The 17,165-nt window shown below is 38.5% G+C and overlaps 1 long non-coding RNA gene across 1 annotated transcript; it reads right to left on the minus strand.

Annotated features, from left to right (window-relative positions):
- Nucleotides 1–3,076: 3,076 nt before the first annotated feature.
- LOC123582772 lies at nucleotides 3,077–16,899 on the minus strand. The gene is made up of 2 exons (XR_006704542.1): nucleotides 16,710–16,899; nucleotides 3,077–3,524 (listed from the first exon to the last, which is right to left on the minus strand). It is a non-coding gene; the product is annotated as an uncharacterized LOC123582772 (long non-coding RNA).
- Nucleotides 16,900–17,165: the final 266 nt, after the last annotated feature.

Consider the following 17,165-nt stretch of genomic DNA (forward strand, 5'->3'; position numbering starts at 1 on the left):
CATGTTTCATGGGCTACTTGGAAAAAAGAAGGCACAACAGCACTCCTTCAGAAGGGGGCTGATACATCAGGTTGTCAATCAAAGGCCTGTAACCCTGTTAATTTTACCATCACTAACCCAGGAGATTCCAAATGGCAGTAAGGTGCCTGAATTGGCATCCAGATCCATGGGTGAAGCAGAGACCCAGGGACTGTGCTACATTTCAAGAGAGTCACTACCGCCCATCCGACCATGTCCCATTAAGTCTTCCACTCCATCAAAGAAGAAATAAGAAGTAGCCCCCTCCCATTTCAGTCACAGCAAGGAACTTGTTTCTAGCCCTAGTAGAGACTATAGCCCAGACTCTCAAGATCTCTTCTTGCTATAAGGGGGAACCAACATGGGGGATTAATGACTATGGGAGGTAGAGAATTAGATCCCTGTGAACCTTATAATGGAATAGAATACCACAGTCCTACTACTGGGGTTTGGCTCCTCAAAACCTCAATTATTGGGAAAAACTGCCTTGCCTAATGGGGAAAAAAGTTCGCCATCTCTGTTGGAAGTTAACAGGCCTAGGCCAAAGATTTTATAACTCAACTTCCTGGGAAACCCAATGGTGGTGGACCCCAGATCTCCTAGAACCAGATCCCCACCCCTTTTCTAACTTCTCTCATCTCTAAGAGGCTTGGGACAATGTCAATGCAGCCATCGAGTGGCAGGCCCTGGGTGGACTATACTGGATATGTGGAAGGACAGCCTATACAGTACTTCCCTCAGGCTGGTCAGGGTCATGTGTGCTGGGAACGATTTGTCCATCTTTCTTCCTGCTCCCACTTGCCAGAGGGGAACATTTGGAAGTCCAAGTTCATGGAGACAGGGAGACTCAAAGGAAACTATGTGCCCTATGAACTGGCAATTGGAAAGATGATGATTGGCCTCCTGAGCATATAATCCAATATTATGGCCCTGCCACTTGGGCAGAGGATGGGTCCTGGGGCTACTGTGCTCCCACTTACATGTTAAACCACATAATCAGACTTCAAGCAGATGTAGAAATTATAACCAATGAAACTTCCAGAGCTCTTAACTTACTAGCCAAGCAGCAAACCAAAATGCACAATACTATCTGTCAAAATCGCTTGGCCTTAGATTGCTTGCTTGCTCTGAGGGAGGAGTTTGTGGAAAGTTTAACCTAAGCAACTGCTGCCTACAGATAGATGGTGAAGGAAAAGTCAAGAGGAGATCACAGATCGAATGAGAAAGGTTGCTCAGGTCCCAGTCCAGACCTGGAAAGGTTGGGACCCTGGGGAGGTATTTGGAAGATGGTTTTCAACTCTCAGGGGATTTAAAACCCTCATAGGTATTATCTTCTTGATTTTGGGAGCTTGTTTAATCCTACCTTGCCTAGCTCCCCTGATTATATGGTCTGTCTCCAACCTCACTGAGGTAATGGTTGAAAGGAAAACAGCCACGCATGTGATGATGTTATGGAAATCTAAACCCCTAAACCAAGATGATGCTCTTTGACCCAAAATAGGGGTTCCAAGCATCAAAGGGGAGAATGTGGTAGAGCCCCTCCCTAAGGAATGTGGTGAAAACCTCAGGACAAGGGAAGGCAACCTGGCTACATGCGCGTGTATGACATTCCTCATGACTCTGTAACACAGACCGCTCATGCAGACTGTATGTTACCATATATGGGAGACAAAGGAGCAAAAATTGTACAAAAGGCAACACTCCTCTGTGTTCAGGACTCAGCCTTTTTGGTCTTGGCACGCTGATCCCATGCTGGCACAAATAAAGCTGTTTCCTGGAAAGAAAAGCCTCGGTGTTCTGATTATGTGTGACTCGCCACTACATCCTTACACCTTAAAATTGCTTCACTGAACCAAAAGAAAGACTATGACATTTTCTATGATGCCCCCTTATTTTCTTCATTTCCTTCAAATGTACATGTGCCTGAACAAAATCTGCTCATTGAGGACCAGTAAGGAGAACAATTTGAATAAAAATGATAGTGATGATGATGAAGTGCAGGGCAATCCATGGGTGATAAAGATCTCACAAAACTTGCATTTGCACTCATGAGGTAAGTAATGAGGTTTGGTTTTGTTTCTTTGTTTAATCTCAACCTTATTTATGAGACAAAGAATATGACTTGCTTGAGGACCTGCTATTCAAATGTCCAAGTTACTTCCTGGTTTAAATCAGGTTGTGCAAGCTGAATATGTTAATGTGGCTTCTAGAAGAGCCTAACTTTTCCCCCACATAATGGCCTTATACACTGGGATATTCTGACTCATACAAAAGGCGCAACAGAAAGAAGGACTCAATATCCCGCTGCTTTTGGCACTCTATTGTTTGTTACATTATACATTTAGGCATAATAAAAACTAAAATCTATTTAAAATGTAGTTTGAACTCACTTATAGTTACAAATGGAGGTTTGTTTGATGTGGAATGATCATCTCTTTTCTGAAAAACAACCCAAGTGATCATATATCAGACCATGTTCTCATAGATTAACAGCTAAAACAAGGTAAATCAATGTTAATAATAAACAGGAGGAAATATAGGTTTTAGAATGTAAGGTTCAGTGCTCTAAGATCTGGTGTGGGGCCATTCCTTTTTACTAGCTCTACTAGTTAATGTTAAACATTGTAAAAACAAAATTAATGAGAAATTAATTATGAAGTGAATAAGGACCATTCATGGCTTTGAAAAGTAAAAGAAATATCACATTAATTAATTATAAACATGAAAATCACATAAAATGTTAGACAAGAAATCCTCAAATGTCTAGTTTAAAGTAGATGAAATTGGAGACCACATATCCACAGTGGACAGATGAGGAGGAAGGTTGTTTGCGCAAAGATCATTAGATTGAGAGCTAGTCTTTAAGGCTCCCTAATTTAGCATGAGCAAGAATTGCCTTCTTAGAAGGAAGGAAAAAAGGAAGAGGAGGGAGACAGAGAAAGAGAGAGGAGAAGGAGAAGAAGAAGAAGAAGAAGGGAGGAGGGAAGGAAGGAAGGAAGAGAAGGAAGGGAAGGAAGGGAAGGAGGAAGGAAAAAGAGTCCTTATAGGAAGTACCACAGTGGTTTATTATAATTTATTAGTTGTCCAGTCACTCCACATCAGACAGCTGCAGAAATAAACCATCCCTGGACACAGGAGAATACATTCCTATACAACTGTGAGCTTCCTTGAGCATGCTGTTCATATTCTAGAGAGTTCTGTATATTGGACTGTGTGGTAGATTGTTACACTAATAGTTCCCAGTATCCATGCCACTGTGTAGCTCCTCCTATTTTAATTGGACTTGGCCCTGTGGCTTTTCTCAGCCAATAGGACATCAGCACATGTACTACAACATGCTGGGACTTGTCTTCTTGGAATGTTGCTGCTGCCATGTGAAGACTCCTTGAGAATGAAAGGCCATGTACAGGGAGATGTCCAGCTGTTCCATCCTGTCCCAGGTTTCCGCTGACCCACATGAGTGAGCCCAGGCAAGACCAGAATAACCATCCAGCCACTCAAATACCCTTAAGAAATATTAAAGTGTTATTGTTTAAAGGCACTCAGTTTTGTGGCATTTGTTATACAGTAAAAGAAAACTCATATGAGCTGGAAAGATCAAACCAGAGAACTAAACATTTCTAATTAGAAAAATGTTCCTAAAATCCTACTATGTGTTCAGCCTCACTAAGAACCCCAACTGCCCCACAAATTCTTACCATTTCCTTACCAACAAACTATAAAAAAAAAAAAAGCAGGGAATGTAAGATAAATTTTATGATAATGTAAAGGAGGAAAATTTTGCTTCACTTCTAGGTTTCTTGGATAGCCTAATAATTAAGCTGACATAAGATAGATTAACAGGAGAAAAGCAGATTTAATTTCATATGCTCATAAAAATATAATATTCAAAGAAGTGACCAGAGCAGGGAGCTTTTATATCTTTCAGAAACAATAAATTTGTAAAGAAGTGACAAGACCAAGAAGTTTGAGCTTGGGGTAGTAAATTAGCGAAGTAACAGGGTTTATTCATACAGCCTTCTCAACCCTCAATTCTCTCTTTACCTCCTGGTACAGGAAGAGTACCTTTCACATGGGAGATTTATTTTCTGCTTTCAGGAGTACAAAGGAGGGTAAGTGCCCTTTTTCAGTGGCTGTTGCTTAAGTAACTTTAATTTAAAAAAATCAATATGCCAGAGGCACCTGGGTGGCTCAGTGGGTTAAGCCTCCGACTCTGGCTCAGGTTATGATCTCGAGGTTCGTGAGTTCCAGCCCCACGTTGGGCTCTTCGCTGATAGATCAGACCCTGGACCCTGCTTCAGATCTGCGTCTCCCTCTCACTGCCCCTCCCCCCCAAGTAAATAAACATTTAAAAAATTTTTTAAAAAATCAGTATGCCAAAGTGGTACATTTGGAGGCAGCCTGACCCATCAGCGAGCATCAGATTTTGCCATACACAAGATGTGGATCCTACCAGATTGATATACTCTGTCTTCTCCTGAGCACTCACAGCTTTGTCTCTGTGGCCTTTGTGGTATTTATACTTTCTACCCCTTTGTTAAAATTGCTAAGAGAGTACGTGGGTGGCTCAGTCAGTTAAGCATCCGACTTGGGCTCAGGTCATGATCTCATGGTCCGTGGGTTCAAGCCTTATGTCGGGCTCTGTGCTGACAGCTCAGAGCCTGGAGACTGTTTCAGATTATGTGTCTCTTCTCTCTCTCTCTGCCCCTCCCCTGCGTTCTGTCTCTCTCTCAAAATAAATAAATATTTAAAAATAAATAAAAATATTACGGTAGTTTTTATTCATAGCATTTCTCCTTTTTAGATATTATGCTTATTGCCATCAGGGACTGTTTCTTTTTGTTACCTGCCTCCCCAGCAAAAATGGGCATTTGCTACATGTTTGACAAACAAGAAAAAACAATCATTCATTTCCCTCTCGCTTTAGCAATGGAAAGTATACACCTGGATATTTTAAACATGTTAGGTGAGGAGGAAAAGAAGGAAAAGCAGGAAGAGAAGGAAGAGAAGGAGAGCCATATATGGCTTCTTTTCTTAACTAAAATATCCTAGAATTAGCTTTCTCAATTCTGTCTATATTTTCCTACTAACATAAAGTTTCATTACAAAAAATATATACTCTTAGGAAATATTGTGAGTTTAATAAAACAGAATTCCATTCTAACTACAATATCTGTTAAGTTGGATCAAGATGAAAATTAAAAAAACAAATATTTTCTCATAAGCATTTTCAAACTCACAACAGCTCTCTCAAGGGCATACTACATTCTTTGCCTTGATTTGTGTACTCAGAAATCCATCTTTGTGTATTTGGTTCTTTATTAGGCGTGAGGGAGATGTAAAATGAACAAAATGCATAAGGTCAATCCAAAGGAATTTATAATCTAGTTGGACAACCAAGGACAATAAAACTATGGAATAACAATTTGAGATGGTACATTACTAAAATTGCAAGACCAATCATAATAATAATCCTTCTGGGTCAGAGTTCATGTATTTAAAAACAATAGTTACTTATATCTGTGTCATTCACATCCTAGGGATAAAAGATGTGTATCATTGCATGTAATGAATGATAATTTGAAAAATATATAGAGGTATATGTTTGAAAATGAGTATAGGTATTTATTTTGAAAATAAACATAGAGGTATATGAATCTGTTGCAGGATAACAATATAATCCCTCTAAGAGTATCCCTTCCTTTCATACAGAATAGTATCTCATCTCAGAACATTCAAGTTACAGGAGCTGTTCGAGGGAATAAGAAAATTCCATAAAACATGTTAATAATTTCTTAGGCTACAAGGCTAAAATAAGCTTACCAAGACTATTCAGAGAGGTACTAATTCTTTCTGGGCAAGCCCAAATTTAGATTCATTCATTTATTCAACAAAAATGTTATTAAGTACCTACTCTATATCATGCACTGGGCTAGGCTCCAGGGATACAAAAATAAGAAGACCAAGTTCCAGCTTTTACTACACATGCAGGGGAAGTGACAGAGTGCCAGAGACAGTAGGGCATAGGGGAAAGAGCCTTAGACTGGATGTTAAAGGTTCTGAATCTCAGCTCTGCTCCCTCCACTACCAGTTTACCATGTAGCAATACAGCTTACTGTACTTACTGTGTAAATTAGGCAAATCCTTGAAATGGACTGTAACTAAGTGTCTTCATTTGTCAATTAAGACCAAAGGTCTAACTCACCAAACATGTTGTAAGAACTGAATGAAATAATAATTTGAAAGTGCTCTGACGTATTAATCTGTACAAAGTTATGGTGCCATTATCACACAGAAGACTAAACTACCATTTCTAACTGTTAAGTGTCATCTGTCTAGTTGCATATGTTACTTCCTTGTAGTCTAACTAGGCAATATTGTTTTAAAAAAAACAGATGATTTGAGTCTTTTTTCCTGGGCATTTAACTAGACTTTTTATTCAACCAATTTAGGAGGGCTGCTCACCATGTAGCAAAACTAGCAATAACACTTATGCTTTCAGAAAAGGCAGTTCAAGATGGCAGCTTGGGAAAACCCTAAACTTACCTCCTTCCAAAGATAAAACAAATATGTAGCTACACTTACAACAATTCCCTCTTTAAAAACCCTGAAAACTAGCTGAACAGATCTTCCACAATCAAGGATTAAAAGGCCATACCCAGATAGGTAAGAAAAGTAGAGACACAGTCTTTCTAAAAACCTCACTCCTCACACATGACCAACAACAGAAAGAGTTGGGAGGGATATCCCACCCACAGAGCTTCTCTCTGAAAAGCAAAAGGTGTGTGCCTCATATACATCACCCCAACCCTTGGGACCTAATCTGAGAGATAAACTCCCAAATCATCTGGCTTCAAAACCCAAAAAATCTTACATCCAAGGAAAACATAGGGCTATAAGGAATGGAGATTCTGCTCTTAGAGGGCTCATGCACAGACTCCTTTGATCCAGGACCCAGCACAAAAGTAGCAGATTGAAAAACACCTAGATCATATGTGAGGGAGATTCATTTGCTAACATTAAGGCATCTGCTAAAGGGCCCAAAGCTGTTGGGACTGTCTCTGGGGACAAAGGCAGTAGCAGATGTTATTTGGGGCACTCTTCTTCTACCTTCTAATGCCAACAAAGGCAGACAGCATCTTTACACTTTCCCTCTATCTTGCTGACACCAACCCCCTGTGTGACCTGGTGGGCAAGTGTCTTGCCCCTCCGTGGGTTGGTGCCCTGCTACTCCCTGATGCTCCTGTGGCTGCTGCCAGACTCAGCAGATCTGAAACAATCAGAGAGACAGTTTGAGAGACAATAAAGAGCTAAGGCAAGGTTAAAGATAAGGTTCATCTCCTACATAGAGCTACTCCTTCAAAACTGAAAGATTTAGCTGTTTCACTTAATACATAGAAACAAACTCAGAGAATCAGCAAAATGAGGAGACAGAGGACTATGTTCCAAATGAAAGAACAAGATAACACCCCATTGGGGGTGGGGGGGGTGTGGAAAGCAGAGCTTTAGAATGTGTTCAGGTTTAACTTGCTATCAACTTAAAATAGACCATTATATATCAATCAACATGATATACCACATTCATGAAATGAAGATTAAAAATCATATAATCATCTCAATAAATGCAGAAATAGCATTTGACAAAATTCAACATATACTTATAACAACTCTCAACAAAGTGAGTGTGGACAGAATATACCTCAACATAATAAAGGCCATATATGGGAAGCGTTTAGTTAACATCATACTCAACAGTGAAAAGCTAAAATCTTTTGTATAGAATCAAGAATAAGACAAGAATGTCCAAACTAGTCACTTTTATTCAATATAGTATTGGGAGTCCTAGCCGGAGCAATTAGGCAAAAAGAAAGAAAAGAAAAGAAAAGAAAAGAAAGAAAGAAAGAAAGAAAGAAAGAAAGAAAGAAAGAAAGAAAGAAGAAAGAAAGAAAGAAAGAAAGAAAGAAAGAAAGAAAGAAAGAAAGAAAAGGTATCCAGATTGGGAAGGAAGAAATAAAATTCTTCCTATTTGTGTATATGATCTTATAAAAACCTATATATAGGGGCGCCTGGGTGGCGCAGTCGGTTAAGCGTCCGACTTCAGCCAGGTCACGATCTCGCGGCCCGTGAGTTCGAGCCCCGCATCAGGCTCTGGGCTGATGGCTCAGAGCCTGGAGCCTGTTTCCGATTCTGTGTCTCCCTCTCTCTCTGCCCCTCCCCCGTTCATGCTCTGTCTCTCTCTGTCCCAAAAATAAATAAACGTTGGAAAAAAAAAAAAACCTATATATAGAGAAAACTCTAAAGATTCCACCAAAAAACTGCTAGAACTAGTAAACAAATTCAGTAAATTTTCAGGATATAAAATCAATATACAGGCATACTTTGTTTTGTTGCACATCACAGATACTGTGTTTTTTACAAATTTAAGTTTTGTAGCAAGCCTGCATTAAGCAAGTCTATCAGCATCATTTTTAAAACAGCATTTGCTCACTTCCTGTCTCTGTCACAGTTTGGTAATTCTTACCAATTTTTTTTATCATATTTATTATGGTGATCTGTGGTCAGTGATATTTGATGTTACTATTGTAATTGTTTGGGGGCACCATGACCCACACCCATAAAAAACAGCAAATTTAGTCAATAAACATTGTGTGTGTGTTGACTTCTTCATCAATTGGCTGTTCTTCTGCCTCTCTCTCCTTGGGCATCACTATTCCCAGAGACACAACAGTACTGAAATTAGGCCAATTAATAACTCTATAATGGCCTCTAAATGTTCAGGTGAAAGGAAGAATCAGTCAAGGTGGCAAATTCATTGTTGTCTTACTTTAAACTGTCACAGCCACCCCAACCTCCAGCAACCACCACCATGATCATCTAGCAGCCATCAACATGATGAAGGCAAGACCCTTTATCATCAAAAAGATTTCAACTCACTGAAAGTTCAAATGATAGTATATTTTAGCAATAAAGTGTTTTTAGTTAAAGTGTGTACATTGTTTTTTAGACATAAATTTATTGTAAGCTTAGTAGACTATATTACAGCATAAATAAAACTTTATATATGCACTAGAAAACCAAAAAAAATCATTTGGATTGAATTATTGTGATATTTACTTTATTGTGGTGGTTTGGAAATGAACCCACAAATATCTGTGAGGTATGCTTGTATAAAAATCTGTTGTGTTTGTATATACTAACAATGAACTATCAGAGAAATTAAGAAAACAATCCTGTTTACAACTGCATCAAAAAAAAATACCTAGAAATAAACTTTACCAAGCAAGTTAAAGACCTGTACACTGAAAACTATAAGACGCTGAAGAAACTGAAGAAGCACAAATAAATAGAAAGATATTGCGTGCTCATAAATTGGAAGAATGAATATTGTTTAAAAAATCAATATTATTAAAATATACATATTACCCAAAATAATGTATAGATTCAGTACAATTTCTAACAAAATTACAGTGTCATTTTTCACAGAAATAGAAAAAACAATCCTAAAATTTGTATGGAACCACAAAAGATTCAGAATAGCCAAGGCATCCTAAGAAAGAACAAAGCAAGAAGCATTACACTCCTGGATTTCAAACTGTATTACAAAGTTATAGTCATCAAAACAACATGGTATTGGAATAAAAATAGACACAGAGATCAATGAAATAGAATAGAGAGTTCAGAAATAAACCCATATGTATATGGCCAATTAATTTATGACAAAAGAGGCAAGAATATACAATGAAACTTGGCCACTGTCTTATACCATACATGAAAATTAACTCAAAATAGATTAAAAACCTGAATGCAAGACCAGAAACCACAAAACTCTGAGAAGAAAATAAGTAGTAAGCTCCTTGCCATCACTCTTGGCAATATATATTTTTTTTAATCTGACTTCAACTCAATAGCAACAAAAGCAAAAATAAACAAATAGGACTACATCAAATTAAAAGGCTTCTGCACAGTGAAAGAAACCATCAACAAAATTAAAGAGCAACTTATTGAAGTGAATAAGATATTTGCAAATCACATATCTGATAAAGGATTAATATCCAAAAAATACAAAGAACTCATACAATTCAATAACAATGACAAGAAAAACAATTCAACTAAAAAATGGGCAGAGGATATGAATAGACATTCTCCCAAAGAAGGCATACAAATGGCCAACAGGCACATGAAGAGATGTTCAGCATCACTAATCATCAGAGAAATGCAGAGAAATGCAAGTCAAAACCAGAATTACCTCACACATGTCAGAATAGCTATTATCAAAAAGACAAGAAATAACGAGTATTGAGGACACGGAGAAAGGGGAACCCTCATATACCATCAGTGGGAATGTGAATTGGTGCAATCACAATGGAAAACAATATAGAGCTTCCTCCAAAAAAGTAGAAATAGAACTACCATATGATCCAGCAATTCCACTTCTGGATATTTATTCAAAGAAAATGAAAACACGCAAAAAGATATCTGCACTCCCATGTTCATTGCAGCATTATTTACAATAGCTATGGTATGGAAAGTATCTTATGTGTCCATTGATGGATGAATGGATAAAGAAATTGTGGTTAGTCTATCTATCTATCTATCTATCTATCTATCTATCTATCTATCTCTATCCATCCATCTATCCATCCATCCATCCATCCACAGTGGAATACTACTCAGCCACAAAAAGGAATGAAATCTTGCCATTTGCAGCATTAATGGACCTTGAAGGTATTATGCTAAGCAAAATAAGTCAGACAGAGATAGATAAATTCCATATGATTTCACTTACATATGGAACTTATTAAAACAAAACTCATAGATACAGAGAACAGATTGGTGGTTGCCAGAGGGGAGGGGAGTTGGGGGTGAGTAAAATGGGTGAAGGAGTACAAGGGTCAAGGGGTACAAACTTCCAATTATAAAATAAAGTCATGGAGATGGAATATACAGTGTGACAACTAGTCAATAGTATTGTATCACATATTTGAAAGTTGCTAAGAGTAATCTTGGAAGTTTTTATCACAAGAAAAATAATTGTGTAGCTTTATATAAGGATGTACAGCAACTAGACTTACTGTGATGATCACTTCAAAATGTATATTTCCTCCACTAAAGACTCTCAAAATCATGTCTGAATGCCATACGCATTCTTCCTTCCTCTGTTGTTTGAACCACTCCTTTACAAGGAAGGAGAGTGGATTTGAGGCTCCGCAGGAAAGCACCAAAGGAAATCTTACTTAAGAAATCAACTAAGTTATGTATTCAGTTTTTTAAATTCACCTTCACTCGCTTTATTCTTTTGGTGTTGATTCCTCTATTCCCTATTCCTTCTCATTTTTCCGTCCTTTTTCCTTATGCTTCTTCCTTTGATCAGAACCTAACATTCAGAATTGATTTGTTGTTTCACCAATACCTACTTATTATACTTAAGAGGATCCTAGTCTCAGCTTTGTTTTCTCCAGAGGGGGGTTGAAAGTTTAATGTACCTGCAGGTCTTGTAATGTGAGCTCAGTGCTGTGAGCAGAGACTGGAGTGAATCCTGTACACAAACAGCTGGCCCTGAAGTAGTGCAGCCTCGAAGGCAGTTCCCATCTGCCTCTTCATCAAGGCACAAAGATGCTTTATGTTAGGAGAGAAACACAGGCAGTGGTTCCCTTCACTCTTTCCTGAATTCAGTTAGGTAAATGAGCTAGTTAATTTAACATAGTATAATAACTTTGTGAAGATTATGTGTCAGAAAAAATTTTTTAATTTCTAGATATGCCAATGACTAGCCCTTCAATTGCTAACCTTGTTTTTGCCTCATTTTTTAAAAAAATTTTTTTTTCACATTTATTTATCTATTTTTGAGAGACAGAGAGAGACAGAGCACAAGCGGGGGATGGGCAGAGAGAGAAAGAGACACAGAATCCGAAGCAGGCTCCAGGCTTCCGAGCTATCAGCACAGAGTCCGACACGGGGCTCAAACTCACAGACTCAGATCATGACCTGAGCCGAAGTCGGACGCTCAACCGAATGAGCCACCCAAGCGCCCCTCTTTTTTCTTTTTTTTTTTTTTTTTTTTTTTTTTTTTTGCTGCAGAATGGAGTCCAGATAATGGCTGGATTCCTTCTAGTCCTAAACATTATACGATTTATTGTCTTTTAATGAGAGCGTATAAAGATGTACAATTTAATCCCAATGAGGGTTGGCAAGTGTGGTTATATACATTCTATGTGGATACAAATTCCATAAGGGAAAGTCCTCTGTCTTTCATATTTCCCTATTTGTATAGATGATCTGTCATTTACTGGCCATAACCTTCTACTCTACTGGATGCTGTACAAACTTCCTTGTCATTAAAATACTAACATGCCAATAAAAACCAACTTTCTGTCTCAAACTAAACAATGGCACTTACCACTGAGGCCATAAGCTGGCTCTTATTTAAACATATCCTTAGAGGAAGAGGCAAAGTGTGTTACCTTACACAAGGGCAGAATGAACTCCAATTTCCAGTTACACAAAAGTCTTCAGGCAAACAGTATAATAGAGGGAAGTGGTTTGGTGGAGAGTGCAAGACTTGCTAGGGGGCAGAACTCCAGCTACTTCCAGGAAAGACCAGGACATGACTGAGGACATGTGGAACCCTTGGTGTGAGGGTGTAGATCTTCGATCTACAGAGAGAAGTGCTTTCCTCAGCAAGATTGCCTAGAGGGAACACCCGGGTTTCATAACCAGAAAGCAGTGAAAGGAAGGAAAGGAGTGAAAGTTAGACATATTGAGGCTGCCACAACAAGCCACACACTGTCACCTCTTGTATTGCATTTAAGTAGCAGGCTGGGTTTGGTGGAACATCCATTTCCAGACAACGTCGTGGGACTTTAAGACCAGAACCTAACAGATGAATATCTAGCTTCATGTTTGTTTTAGTAAAAGTCTAGGGGTTGCCATTACCACTCCTTCAAAATCCATAACCAATGAACTTTGTTTCCGTATATTTTAGCGGTTCTCAACTTTGGCCACACATTAGCGTCTCCTGGGTTGCTTTAAAACGCAATTTGATTCCATTTCAATCAAATAAGAACCCCTTGGCAGAAAGGACAAAGGGACAAATATTAAATCCCCGTAGGTTATTTTAATATGTGCTTGAGACTATTTCTGTGCTAACTGGCAGTGAACCCTTATAAAATTGAAATGAATTTGTGTACTTTTTGCAAAGAATGCAAGAAGAGAGAAGTTAGGAAATCAAAACCTGATTCTGAATTTGGTCCAAGGAAGAGATGAGACTTTGGTTTTGTTAGCATTAGGAGACCTACTCAGAACTGCCTAGGAAGGTCCAGGGAGTGCCACAATACTAGGGAAAGCTTTCTGCCCCTTTCTCAGAGCTTTGACCTGTACAAAAGCACTGGTTAATACAGGCTATTCACAAGATGTCCCATATTACTTGGGGTAGAATTTGTCCAATTCCATTCACAAGCCAGGTCAGTGATTCCTCTGGGCCACCGGCTGCTTACCACTGCATCACAGAAATACAAGAAATGAAGAAATGTCTTATCAGCAACCCAGAGCATGGGTTTTGAGGAAACAAGTTCACAAAGAGAATTCAGGGGAAAACACTAAAATTAGAGTATTTCAAAGATGAATATGAAGACCAATAATCTTCTTGATATTTTCAAAGAAAGATGAAAGAATAAAAGCTCACATAGAGTCATAAAGAAATGAAAAAAGTTCAAAACCAAACCTAACTGCTGGCCAACAATTGAAATCATAGTATACCTTCAATCCCTTTTTTTTTTTTTTTTTTTTTTTGGTTGTTGTTGGGTTGTTTTGGTGAATGATGACTTAACAGAGATTTATTTTGAGATTTGCTCAATTTTGAGTAAAGTTGAAATGTTTTAGTCTTTTTAATTTACATCTACTTCACATTCACTATGGGATAAATATGACAAATATATAACTTCTTTAAAAATTAAAAATGTGCTTCAGGTTTCTGATGTTGATGATAAAATATGGCAGGAAAAATATTATTGGTACTTATCCTATTTTGTTTTTTACGAAGAAAATATTTGAAAGGAACTTTTGTTTCTGTAGAACTTAAACACAAATTGACTTTTATTTAGGAAAAATGAAAAGTCCCCAAGGGGTGTCTTATGCTTTGTAGTGTCTGCTTGGTGTCTCTCCAGTTGTACAGCACCATGCGCGTGGCTGAACATGACAGCTCCGGGTAGCAGGCCTCTTAAACAACATTCTAACGGAATGCCATTTAATGTCCACTAAAATGTAGGCTATTTGTTTCATGGTATCCATTACTACAAATGACACATTAAAAAATTAGCATTTCGTAAATAGATATTTAGCTTTTCTCTTAGAATACTGCCCCTAGATGGGCATTGGGGCCCTCCTGAACACACGTGCTGGTGGTGCATGTGGTACATGTCCCCGACTTGCCAGTGGCCAGCCAGCAGTAGATGCTCCACACCTGTCCCTTGCTAAGGCCTGGTTGTTCAGACCTCCCATTCTGTCAGGAGTGTTGCATCCTGGATCATGGAATGGGGAAATGCTTTCTATTGAGAGCACTGGCCCAAAAGGAGGCTAAAAGTAATTGAAGGCCTCATGAGTAAGTAACAGAGTCACTTGATGTTTTTGAGAGCAATCTGAAACATTTTAATTGTCTGCTTTTGAAATTAAAGGGGAAAATATATTTTCTGTTTCAGATTATGCTAATTGAAAGAGAAAATACTGGGAGACAGGAGAGGGGAAACAAAAAAGGTGGTAGAGGATAAGGGAGACCAAGTGAGGAGGATGGAAAAAGAACTACAGAAATAAGAGGAAAAGGAAGATATTTACAAATATAGGAAAGAGGCACATGACAAGATGGATGGAAGGGAAACAAGGAGAGGAAAAAAGAGATACCAGGCTCCACATAGTGTGAATGACTATAGTATTTGTGTACAGTCCACATTCATTTGGAGTATCAACATCCACTCAAGTAGCATGCACTGAATACCTATTGTGTGCCTGGGTGTTGATGAAGACTGAAACTAGCATAGAATTAGTCCTTGCTATCAAGACATTTATGATTTCAAAGAGACATAAAACATACACACAGCTACTGTACAAGGCACTGCTGCATCAAGGATGGCAGCAGGAGCCCTGGCTGTCTGCTCTCTGCCATAGCCCAGGGTCACCACAGGGCCCAGCACTTAGTGAGTGTTCATTAACTGGTTCTTGGAATGTGTTAAGCGCTAACTTGTAATGCAAATGCTATAAACACAGAAGTAGGGATTGCTTCTGACACAGGGGAGGCTCCACAGGAAAGGATTCCTAAGAATTGATGCCTGAAGAAGAGGTAGGATTTTTAGAAGTCAAGTTATAAGGCAACACATTTTCAACGAAGGCCATACTGTGAAGCTGCAGAGCCTGTGTAGGTTTAAGAGCCTGGAAAATGTCAGATTATCTGGATGCAGGGTTTGTATTAGGAAGATAATAAAGCTGAGGAAGATTGCTTCTAGATTGTCCTGGTCCTTGAAAGTTGACAAGAGGTTTAGGCTTATTTTTAGACAAGAAGGAGGAGTAGGCATCAAAGAATTTTTAGCAACCAAAAATGAAGAATTAGAGTTAATGTTTTAAAGAGATAAATTGATGATTGCATTCAGAAATGTCTGACCTGGAGAGCCTGAAGCAGGGTTTCTGATAGCATGATCTGTAACCCCAATTTAATCCAATCACTTAGAGTGCTTACCCAAAATGCAGACGCCTGTGCCTCACAGATATTATATTCCCTAGCTCTGGGGCGAGGTCCTGGATCTGTATTTAAATAAGTTACATGAAAGTTTCTGTTTACAAAACCTAGCTAAAACTGGCTTAGAAACAAGACCAATGAGGAAGTATATTAGTTATCCATTGCCGTGTAACAAATTTCCTCAAACTTAGTAGCTTAATACAACACAAATTTACTACCTCAATGTTGTAAGTCAGGAACTAGAGAGTGGCTTAATTAGATGGTTTCATGAATTTGCACTGAAGCTACAGGCCAATGCTGTAGTCATTGGAAGGCTTCGCTAGGTCTGAAGGATCCACTTCCACATTCATTGTGTGGCTGTTGCAGGAGTCCGCGGTTCCTCTCAATGTGGGCCTCTCCACAGGTTTGCTTATGATGTAGAGTTGGCTTCCTTCAGAGTGAATGATCAGAGAGAGAGACACACACAAACCAAGACAAGCTACAAGGTCTTTATTTTTTAATTATTTTACTTTTATTTTTTTATTTCAACTTTTATTTTTAAATGTTAAACCTACTATAGGCTGATCAAGAAAGATCAAATATGACTTCCTTAAACATGCACTATTTGAAACTGGAAAATTTTGGCTTATAATTAATATTTTTTAAGTTGCAAGAGCATTTCATGAAGATGTTGCCCATTTCAAATATCAAATAAGATCTTCTCTCTCATTCATTTTAAGACCAGCAAAGACCATTTTAGTTCCAGCTATATATTACTTTGGTTTCTCCAAATATTCCATCAGTTCCTTCTCCCCCAGATAACGCCTTTGTTTTTATCAGCATCGGAATAAGAAAATCCTGGTGCTTATCCTATTTTTCATTCAAAAAGACCTTAGAGATTTGGACCTGTTTTGTGTTTCCCACTTTTTCCCACCATCTAGCACCGAGCACATTTTTTTTTTTTAATCTAAATTCAAGTTGGTAAACATACAGTGTAGTCTTGGTTTCAGGAGTAGAACCCAGCACATTTTTGAATAAAGATCTTCTTGCCTGCCTCAGCATCTCTCATTTTGTTCACAGGGTCAGCAACTCTGCCCCTGCTGTCTCCCTGAAGAACACTTAGCAGTCACCCAGGCCGCTGCTGGGCCAGAACCTGCACTGCAATTTTGAAGCTGGTGGTCCCACAGTAGTGCCTCAAAGACCTGCACTGGAAGCCCAGCCTGACAAGCACTTACAAGGTCTTTTATGACCTAATCTTAGAAGTGACACACTAGAAGGTGGGGATGGATCACTGAGGCTAACTTGGAATCTAGGTACTGCAGAAGACAAAATCCAGTCTGTGTGAAGTTGTAACTTGAAATTATAGTATGTGATGTGAAATAATGTAAGTTAATGTGTTTGAACATTCATCACACCCAGGAACTATTCTAAGCACTTTACATGTATT

The sequence above is a fragment of the Leopardus geoffroyi genome, chromosome B1, assembly GCF_018350155.1.
Source record: "Leopardus geoffroyi isolate Oge1 chromosome B1, O.geoffroyi_Oge1_pat1.0, whole genome shotgun sequence".
Classification (NCBI taxonomy): Eukaryota; Metazoa; Chordata; class Mammalia; order Carnivora; family Felidae; genus Leopardus; species Leopardus geoffroyi.